Here is a 10,771-nt window from a genome sequence, read left to right as displayed (position 1 = left end):
GGAATGAGGATGTGCGATTTAGATTTTCTCTACATATCAATTCCATTAATATTATACAACAATTTTCATATGCGTTTTTGATGCGGTTTTTAAAAAACGCAGATGCGTTTTTTTTCAATATGTATGCGTTTTGTTGTCCTTTACATATGTAAACATAAATTATATCAATTTTCATTTGTTTTACCTCTTAAAATATGATATAAAACATTACAAAACGTAAAAATAGAAAAATAAGACATAAAGATAAAATCTATGCATGTATAAGATAATCATACAGAATAAATACTCTTTGTTCTTGTCCAGTCATAGTATCATTGGAGGGGGGGGGGAGAAAGAGTGGAGGATACTATGACTGGACAAGAACAAAGAGTATTTATTCTGTATGATTATCTTATACATGCATAGATTTTATCTTTATGTCTTATTTTTCTATTTTTACGTTTTGTAATGTTTTATATCATATTTTAAGAGGTAAAACAAATGAAAATTGATATAATTTATGTTTACATATGTAAAGGACAACAAAACGCATACATATTGAAAAAAACGCATCTGCGTTTTTTAAAAACCGCATCAAAAACGCATATGAAAATTGTTGTATAATATTAATGGAATTCAAATGGGAAATGTCAGACAACACCATCGCCAAAACTGATTATATCAGTATAAGCTTTGAAAGTGCTTTTTTCGTAACAAGAATAATTATCTTGACTATTCCACACCAGAGTTTTCATCTGATCGGATCCACACCACACTTTTACTCCATCTTATCCTAAAGGATGTTGGGTATAAAAAGGGGATAAATTCCATTACGGGTCACCACTGAGGAAGGGGCCAGGAAAGGACCCCGAAACGCGTTTGGTTACTGTAAGACCCGTTCATCAGCTGATGAACATTTACGAGACCCCAACACTCCGATAATTGGACTTCAACTCTGTCGAAATTTCGACTTTTCCAGCGTGGAGGGAACACCTCGATAACTTCAAACCAGGTCCAGGCTCTAAAATTGGTGAACATCATCGGGAGACTGCTCATATTGGGGGCTATACGACTACCCGAACTACTCCAAACAAGCAACTGGAACCAGGTACCACCAGATCTGACATTGTGAGCCACGTGGGACGCCACGGTACACTCATGTCAGACGGCAACTGAACTATACCAAGAGGTGTAATCCACTAATTGACTATATACTGATTCTGTCCATACGATCGAATTGATCTTGAATAATCGAATTGACTTTACCAAATACGAATTTAATCTACAGTTTATCTGCTTAAATTATCGAGTATTCCATTGGCGAACTTCTCATTGAATTTATCACCGATTATCTTACCGATTGTTTTTACCGATTTTTTACTCTATATGATCGATAATATTTGTTCCTGCAACTTTTTATAATGTTATTATATATTAGATATATTAATGTATTTTGTGTCTCCTAACATTTTAGCATTTATGATCGTTTTATTACTTAATTAGTACCTCCACCTTATTGTTTTAATATAGATTTTAACTTGTTTAGATTATAAATAGGCATAATAAATATTATCATTGCCACATATCATTTGTTTTAAGTCTCTATCTGGTCCAGGTGGTGAGTGCTCAGCCTCTCCATATTTTTCACATTGTTTCTATCTATGACTGGGTGAGTCATTCTAGGCTTAGCAGCCCCCACTCCACAACTATAAACAGAGTGAGCCACCATATTTCTACCTAAAAAAAAAATCATGTTTCAGTGTCTCCATAGTCTGAGTGCCATAGTTTTTTCAGTTTTTGGGCAAATATCTTGCGTAGGGTATAATTTTTGTGGGATGAGATGACGGTTTGATTGGCAGTATTTTAGGGTGCGTATGACTTTTTGATCGCTTGCTATTACACTTTTTGTGAAGTAAGGTGACAAAAAATAGCTTTTTTACACCGTTTTTTTTTTTTTTTTACGGTATTCACCTGAGGGGTTAGATCATGTGATATTTTTATACAGCAGGTTATTACGGACGCGGCGATACCTAATATGTATACTTTTTTTTATTTATGTAAGTTTTACACAATGATTTCATTTTTGAAACCAAAAAAATAAAGTTTCAGTGTCTCCATATTCTGAGAGCCAGAGTTTTTTCAGTTTTTGGGCGGTTATCTTAGGTAGGGTCTCATTTTTTGCGGGATGAGGTGACGGTTTGATTGGTACTATTTTGGCGTACATACGACTTTTTTGATCACTTTTATTACCTTTTTGGGAAGTAAGGTGGGCAAAATTTCAATTTCATCATAGTTTTTAATTTTTTATTTTTATGGCGTTCACCGTTCGTGTAAAGTAACATGACCGTTTTATAGATCAGGTCGTTACGGACGCGGTGATCAAACATGTGTAGGGAATTTTTCTTTTCATTTTTAATCAGTGATAAATGTGTATTTAGATTTTTACTTTTTTTTTTTACCCAGACCCACTTGGTTCTTGAAGATCCAGTGGGTCTGATGTCTGTATAATACAGTATAGTACACTATATAGTGTATTGTACTGTATTTTACTTACACTTTGTCTGAACAGATCTATGCCTTTAGCACAGATCTGTTCAGCACCATGGCCAGCAGGATGCCTGAGAAGGCGTCCTGTTGCCATGGGAGCCTTCCGCGTCTGCCACAACTGAGCAGACGGGGAAGGAGGGGGGCTCCCTCCCTCTGTGAGACTATCCTGTCTGGGGCTGCAAAGGCACAGCAGCCCCCCGCTGGGAGAGGGAGCTCCCTGACTGTTAACCTTTTCCATACCGCGGTCCGTAAGGACCGCGGTATAGAAAAGGTTAAACGGCTGACATTGCATCACAGATGTCAGCCGTTTATACCAGAGTGTCAGCAATGTGCTGACACCCTTGTATACCCGCTAACCACCAATGATTATTCAAGAGGAGGCGGGCGGGGGATCGCGATCCCGCCTTCCGCACCACCTGCAACCCCCCCCCCCCCCCCGCCAGCATTAAATCATTCAGGGGTGCAGGGGGGGGGGGGGAGATAAATATATATTTTCAAAATACTAAAGTTTCTGAACCCTGACCGCGGGGATCAGAAACTGCAGAAAGCGCAGCAAACCGCAGGTCTGAATTGACCTGCGGTTTGCTGCGATCGCCGACATGGGGGGGGGGGGGGCACGGGAGCCCCCGTGCATTTAGCCTAGGTGCCTGCTCAATGATTTGAGCAGGCACCTTGTTCTGATCACCGCCGGCCGGGCGGCAGTGATCGGAACAACACATGACGTACCGGTACGTCAGGTGTCCTTAAGAGGTTAACTGGTGTCCTGCCAGTTTTATTTCATCAAGTTGCATAAAACACAAATCATAAACACAAGACCTCGCCTTGTCCAGGCTCTAACTAAACAGTAGGTCCCTCTCTAGGACATGGCTGAGCTAACCGAGGTCCACCTAAAATGGACACACAGTCTGAACAGCAACCTGTCATATTTACGTTTCCTTGCTCTGGACCTTCAGGGTCTCTCAGTGAGATGTGACTTCTCTCTCTCCCAGGAAGTTCTGAGCAAGTGTGCTGCCATCCTGGTTATCCAGCAACTCGCCAGGTGCAGCTCATCAGGGCCCAGGCTTAGGTTTTTAACCCTTTCCTACATAGCTTTCCTCAGCATATGTTAGGAACCTGGGAGACACATTACACCCTCAATTACAAAACCATGTAAAACACCACAATAGACTTCCTTCATGGTGGTACCGGGATCCATCTACCAAAAATTCTAAGTTAGGGATTGGAGTTTCTCCAGCTCCTGCTTTTCAATTTTCAGCAATTCAATACAATAAGGCCTCATGCACACGACCGTTGTGTGCATCCGTGGCCGTTGTGCCGTTTTCTGTTTTTTTTCGCGGACCCATTGACTTTCAATGGGTCCGTGGAAAAATCGGAAAATGCACCGTTTTGCAGCCACATCCGTGATCCGTGTTTTCTGTCCGTCCAAAAAATATGACCTGTCCTATTTTTTTGACGGACAACGGTTCACGGACCCATTCAAGTCAATGGGTCCGTGAAAGAACACCGATGCACACAAGATTGGCATCCGCGTCCGTGATCCGTAGGTTACTTTTTATACAGACGGATCCGAAGATCCGTCTGCATAAAAGCTTTTTCAGAGATGAGTTTTCACTTCGTGAAAACTCAAATCCGACAGTATATGCTAACACAGAGGCGTTCCCATGGTGATGGGGACGCTTCTAGTTAGAATATACTGAGAACTGTGTACATGACTGCCCCCCCCCTGTAGTTAACACATTGGTGGCCAGTGCGGCCGCCCCCCCCTCCCTCCCCTGTAGTTAACTCATTGGTGGCCAGTGGGCCCCCCTCCCTCCCCTGTAGTTAACTTTTTGTTGTCCAGTGTGGCTGGCCCCCCTCCCTCCCTCCCCTGTAGTTAACTCTTTGTTGTCCAGTGCGGACGGCCCCCCCCTCCCTCCCCTGTAGTTAACTCGTTGGTGGCCAGTGGGCCCTCCCTCCTCCCGCCCCCTCCTAATTAAAATCTCCCCCTATCATTGGTGGCAGCAGAGAGTACCGATCGGAGTCCCAGTTTAATCGCTGGGGCTCCGATCGGTAACCATGGCAACCAGGACGCTACTGCAGTCCTGCTTGCCATGGTTACTTAGCAATTTGTAGAAGCATTATACTTACCTGCGAGGCTGCGATGTCTGCGTCCGGCCGGGAGCTCCTCCTACTGGTAAGTGACAGGTCTGTGCGGCGCATTGCTTAATGACCTGTCACTTACCAGTAGGAGGAGCTCCCGGCCGGACGCAGACATCGCAGCCTCGCAGGTAAGTATAATGCTTCTACAAATTGCTAAGTAACCATGGCAACCGGGACTGCAGTAGCGTCCTGGTTGCCATGGTTACCGATCGGAGCCCCAGCGATTAAACTGGGACTCCGATCGGTACTCTCCGCTGGCACCAATGATAGGGGGGGAGATTTTAATTAGGAGGGCCCACTGGCCACCAACGAGTTAACTACAGGGGAGGGAGGGGGGGCCCACTGGCCACCAACGAGTTAAATACAGGGGAGGGAGGGGGGGGCGGCCGCACTGGACAACAAAGAGTTAACTACAGGGGGGGGAGGGGGGCCCACTGGCCACCAATGAGTTAACTACAGGGGAGGGGGGCCCACTGGCCACCAATGAGTTAACTACAGGGGGGAGGGGGGGGCGGCCGCACTGGCCACCAATGAGTTAACTACAGGGGGGGAGGGGGGGCCGTCCGCACTGGCCACCAATGAGTTAACTACAGGGGGGGAGGGGGGGCCGGCCGCACTGGCCACCAATGAGTTAAAAACGGGGGGGGGGGGGGGGTCTGCCCCCTGCTGCCTGGCAGCACCTGCCAGGCAGCAGGGGGCAGTCATGTACACAGTTCTTTTACTATATTCTAACCTGAAGCGTCCCCATCACCATGGGAACGCCTCTGTGTTAGAATATACTGTCGGATTTGAGTTTCACGATCTAACTCATAACCGACAGTATATTCTAACATGGAGGCGTTCCCATGGTGATGGGGACGCTTCAAGTTAAAATATACCATCGGATTGGAGAAATCTCAGATCCGATGGTATATTAACTCCTGACTTTACATTGAAAGTCAATGGGGGAAGGATCAGTTTGAAATTGCACCATATTGTGTCAACGTCAAACGGATCCGTCCCCATTGACTTGCATTGTAATTCAGGACGGATCCGTTTGGCTCCGCACGGCCAGGCGGACACCAAAAGGACTGTTTTTTCATGTCCGTGGATCCTCCAAAAATCAAGGAAGACCCACGGACGAAAAAACGGTCACGGATCACGGACCAACGAAACCCTGTTTTTCGGACCGTGAAAAAATACTGTCATGTGCATGAGGCCTAATGCTGATTATCTGGTCATCTAACCCAGACCTTGTCTGATGGTTCTTCCTGACGGCGTTGGCAGTGCCACCTCGTACTGTGTCCACCTGGCAGCAGAGATGTGTTTGGGTCTCATTTCCTCGACTACTTATGAAATTTGGATTGTCAGCGGCTGGTCCAGGACTATGTCAGTCGCCTTGTATTCCGGTGTGGCTGCTGCGGTTACATCTCTCACATGTGAAGGAGAAGCCCTAATTATTGTGTCTGGATGTTAGGAGTAGTAACCTAACGGTCGGAGGTTTTTCCATGGAGCTCGGTTATTACCTCTTGTCCACGTATTGTAGTCAGGTAAAGCTGAGGCTGGAGCTGAAAGTCTGTCCTGTCCTGTCCGTGTCAGTAGACCTTGTTGTCCCCGTGAGGTCAGAGCCTTGTACAGAACCTGCAGCTAGAGGCACTGGGGGTCCATTCCCAGCAGGAGCCCACACGGCCCTTAGTGATATACTGTAGTGGGTAATGGCACTCTGCATATGGCCTCCCTTCTGTCTGGGGTCTCCGGGAGATACTGCAGACGTTGTGTTGTAAGGTAATGTGGTCTTCACACCTCCAGAACCTGGGACATTTCTTCTGAGAAAGCGAATGGTGACATTGCTGCACCCTGAGGTCGGCTGCTCCAGCAATTAGTGACCGGTCTCCTCCAGGGGCAGGAAGGAAAAACCTCTGGCCACGTCAACCACTGGAGAAGAAGAAGAAGTCGGTGGCACTTGGTGAAGTAAGGTGTGGGGGTTCTGTACATCAAAGATCATCTTGTTCACCTCCTAAGGTCATGGACCATGCTACACTGCTGCGGTTCCCCTGGGGTCAGAGAATAGTGGGGGGCTCCACGGTGACCTGCACCCCCTCATTACTCTGATTTCCCTGCACCGTGTCCCCTGTTACTGGTTCGGTGCTGGTGGCTCCTGGTTTACCTGTTACTGGTGCTGTCTGGTTTGGGCTTTATTGGCGATGGGGCGACCGACAGAAGGACAACATCAGCCTTAGGCCCCTTGGTTCGGGCAAATTATGGCTAATGAGCCCTCGTCAGCAATAACCGGCCATTGTAAACGTGCCCTCGACTACCGGATAACGGAGCACAACGCGCGGATTGTTTCTCATGGCGCCGCAATCCTTCTTAGCGGCAGCAGATCCTGCTGTACAAAGAGCAAGAAATGGTTCTGTATGGAGACGAAGAGCAACATCACCGATCCCTGCTGCCCATACTGTGGAGGAGATCGCTGCATGTAAAGGTGTCTCCTCCACTGACCAGCAGGCGATTTCTGTCCGGCCGCCTCTCGGCATGTTTCCCGTGCTGCGGCCGCATCTCCCGCCCGTCCCCCCGTTATAATGAATGGGGCCGGGCCAGACTTCCGGAAGCAGACGTGTGCGAGCGTTAGTCCGGATCCGGCATGTTGTGCCTTTTCATAGGTAAATGCATTGATATCCAATTCATTATTGTCAAAATGGATGTTCATTGCCTTTAAGAGCCATGCTCGACTATAGTTGCAATTTTGTATGTCTTGAGTAGGCCAAATTAAGGTCACACAAAGGTTTATACTCTTCTGTGTTATTCTTTTCATGAATATACCAGTCTGAGAAGAGGCCTCTGTCTACTTTTAAATTTATGACGGGAGAAAGAGATAAGCTCTTTGCAGCTGGTGATAATTACCTATACAATTAGGCATTTATTAATGAAGCAAAATATATAATATGTATGTATTCATTTAATGAGCCTTAGTTAGTCCTTAGCATAAGACAATCAGTAGGACATATATATATATATTTGTTTATATTATATTGTTATATGTACGAAGGCAACATGTATCCAGTATATTGTATAGATTTCCCATTAGGAGTATCTGTCTCTAAAAGAGTGTCTGTGAAGATGTGTGTTTTGTAACAATTAATCACATCTTTGGTATGACAGAGGAGGTACTGATATCTCTGTGAGAAAACAAGCCATTTACGATCCATAAATTAAATGTGAGAAACCTTCAGAGAGACGCCTAGAGGTCTGTCTCTAATTGCTACAAGTGTCAGAATTAATCCCTATAGCTTTGAATTAAAGCTTCTAAGGTGAAAATGTATATTCAGACCTACATAAGTTAACCCTTTATACTATGATGCAAATAGCTTATACAGCAGTGCCACCTAGGTATCAATAGGTGACATTACAACAGTAGCAAAAGAGCATTCTGGGTAAGGTTATGATGTCACATTTTTTATCAATGGTCACGCCCATCCGACAATGATTGGAATGTTCCAAACTAGGAAGGTGTGTCTAACTGATAAGTTTGGGATCATAAGCCATACACAGGAGGCAGGAAGGGAAGGTAGGAGAAAGAAAGGAGGAAGGAGAGGAGAAGTTGAGGTCTATCAAGATGAAAGCCATAATGAGATGCGCTATGATGGACCACCCAGCTTTCCTAGGAGCAGAAGTAAGATTCCTACTAGGACTTGGTAAGAGACACAGAAAATGATATTTCATTTTATTAAGACTAATTTGATAGTGTGGGTGAAATTATACCATCTAGATTGGCGAATAAATAAATGATTAAATTAATTGATCATCTCCATATTGAGATGTAGTCTTAGGATATTGTGAGGCTTCATTCTACCTGCAGAAGAATCTAGACTCATAATCTAGCAAAGCATTAAATGATTGCTTATATATATATATATATATATATATATATATATATATATATATTATATTGATAGAACATTCTTCGCCAAGCTAAGTGATGGATTCCCACCGGAAGGACTTATTTCAAATCCTTTCCATTTAAGATATGGACTAGCAAAATCCTAGATCCCTGTTATTTGTCTTAATAGTCTTACCAAAGTCATGTATGTGAAAATAGTCCAGGATGGGGCGGAAGGATATGGTTATCTCTTCTAAGTTATATCCTTGGATGGATTTGCCCATCTTGAGGTCATGTGATGTGTAGTTGGTTAGAGGGGGCGGAATGTATTTATTATTCTATATTGATGTCTAGGATTAGACATTCCCATCCTGATATCATGAGGTTTTCTCTGAACAGAAGTAATGTATATAACTTATGTTCCTACTTTGATATCCTAACCTAATAATAGCTTTGTGTATAATGTGACAAGTTATTTCCACTCACATGTATTGTTAAGCTTGTAATGCTTTATATTAACGCTATATATATTCATTTGCATGTATCTTTGTGTTTATTTACTTATATATGTTTATAACCTTGTAACCAATAAATCTGCATATTTTTATAATACCTGTGTATTATTGTATAATGCAGAACTACATTTTATCATTAACGTCATCTCACGTCAAAAAGAACTTATTTATCTGAGGAAATAGTCGGACTCAGATGTGAATTGTATCAATTAGGTTGTCTACAATTCACCAGGTCATGATTTTAAGAATTTATGACAAATTTTATAAATTTAATTTTTTAATGATTAATAATTTTTATGACCATAATTAATAATTCTTAATTGAATTATTACCCACCGACAGGCAGGATGTTCCCCCGCCAGAAACGGGCAAACCTAACACTAGGGTGAAAGAAGCGACCGGCGGGTGAGGACTATACCAATGAGGGGACGGGGGGGACTGTACCATGTGATCAGCTCCTCCTGTATCACACAACAGAGGATTAGATACACAGCTCAGCAGGGAGTATCACACAGGACAGGATTAGATACACAGCTCAGCAGGGAGTATCACACAGGACAGGATTAGATACACAGCTCAGCAGGGAGTATCACACAGGATAGGATTAGATACACAGCTCAGCAGACAGTATCACACAGGATAGGATTAGATACACAGCTCAGCAGACAGTATCACACAGGATAGGATTAGATACACAGCTCAGCAGACTGTATCACACAGGATAGGATTAGATACACAGCTCAGCAGACAGTATCACACAGGACAGGATTAGATACACAGCTCAGCAGACAGTATCACACAGGATAGGATTAGATACACAGCTCAGCAGACAGTATCACACAGGAGAGGATTAGATACACAGCTCAGCAGACAGTATCACACAGGATAGGATTAGATACACAGCTCAGCAGGGAGTATCACACAGGAGAGGATTAGATACACAGCTTAGCAGACAGTATCACACAGGAGAGGATTAGATACACAGCTCAGCAGACAGTATCACACGGGATAGGATTAGATACACAGCTCAGCAGACGGTATCACATAGGATAGGATTAGATACACAGCTCAGCACACAGTATCACACAGGATAGGATTAGATACACAGCTCAGCAGACAGTATCACACAGGATAGGATTAGATACACAGCTCAGCAGACAGTATCACACAGGATAGGATTAGATACACAGCTCAGCAGGGAGTATCACACAGGAGAGGATTAGATACACAGCTCAGCAGACAGTATCACACAGGATAGGATTAGATACACAGCTCAGCAGACAGTATCACACAGGAGAGGATTAGATACACAGCTCAGCAGACAGTATCACACAGGACAGGATTAGATACACAGCTCAGCAGACAGTATCACACAGGACAGGATTAGATACACAGCTCAGCAGACAGTATCACACAGGAGAGGATTAGATACACAGCTCAGCAGACAGTATCACACAGGAGAGGATTAGATACACAGCTCAGCAGACAGTATCACACAGGATAGGATTAGATACACAGCTCAGCAGGGAGTATCACACAGGATAGGATTAGATACACAGCTCAGCAGACAGTATCACACAGGAGAGGATTAGATACACAGCTCAGCAGACAGTATCACACAGGATAGGATTAGATACACAGCTCAGCAGACAGTATCACAAAGGATTAGATACACAGCTCAGCAGACTGTATCACACAGGATAGGATTAGATACACAGCTCAGCAGACAGTA

Source organism: Bufo bufo, chromosome 5, assembly GCF_905171765.1.
Source record: "Bufo bufo chromosome 5, aBufBuf1.1, whole genome shotgun sequence".
NCBI classification, from domain to species: domain Eukaryota; kingdom Metazoa; phylum Chordata; class Amphibia; order Anura; family Bufonidae; genus Bufo; species Bufo bufo.
This window is presented reverse-complemented; position numbering follows the sequence as displayed.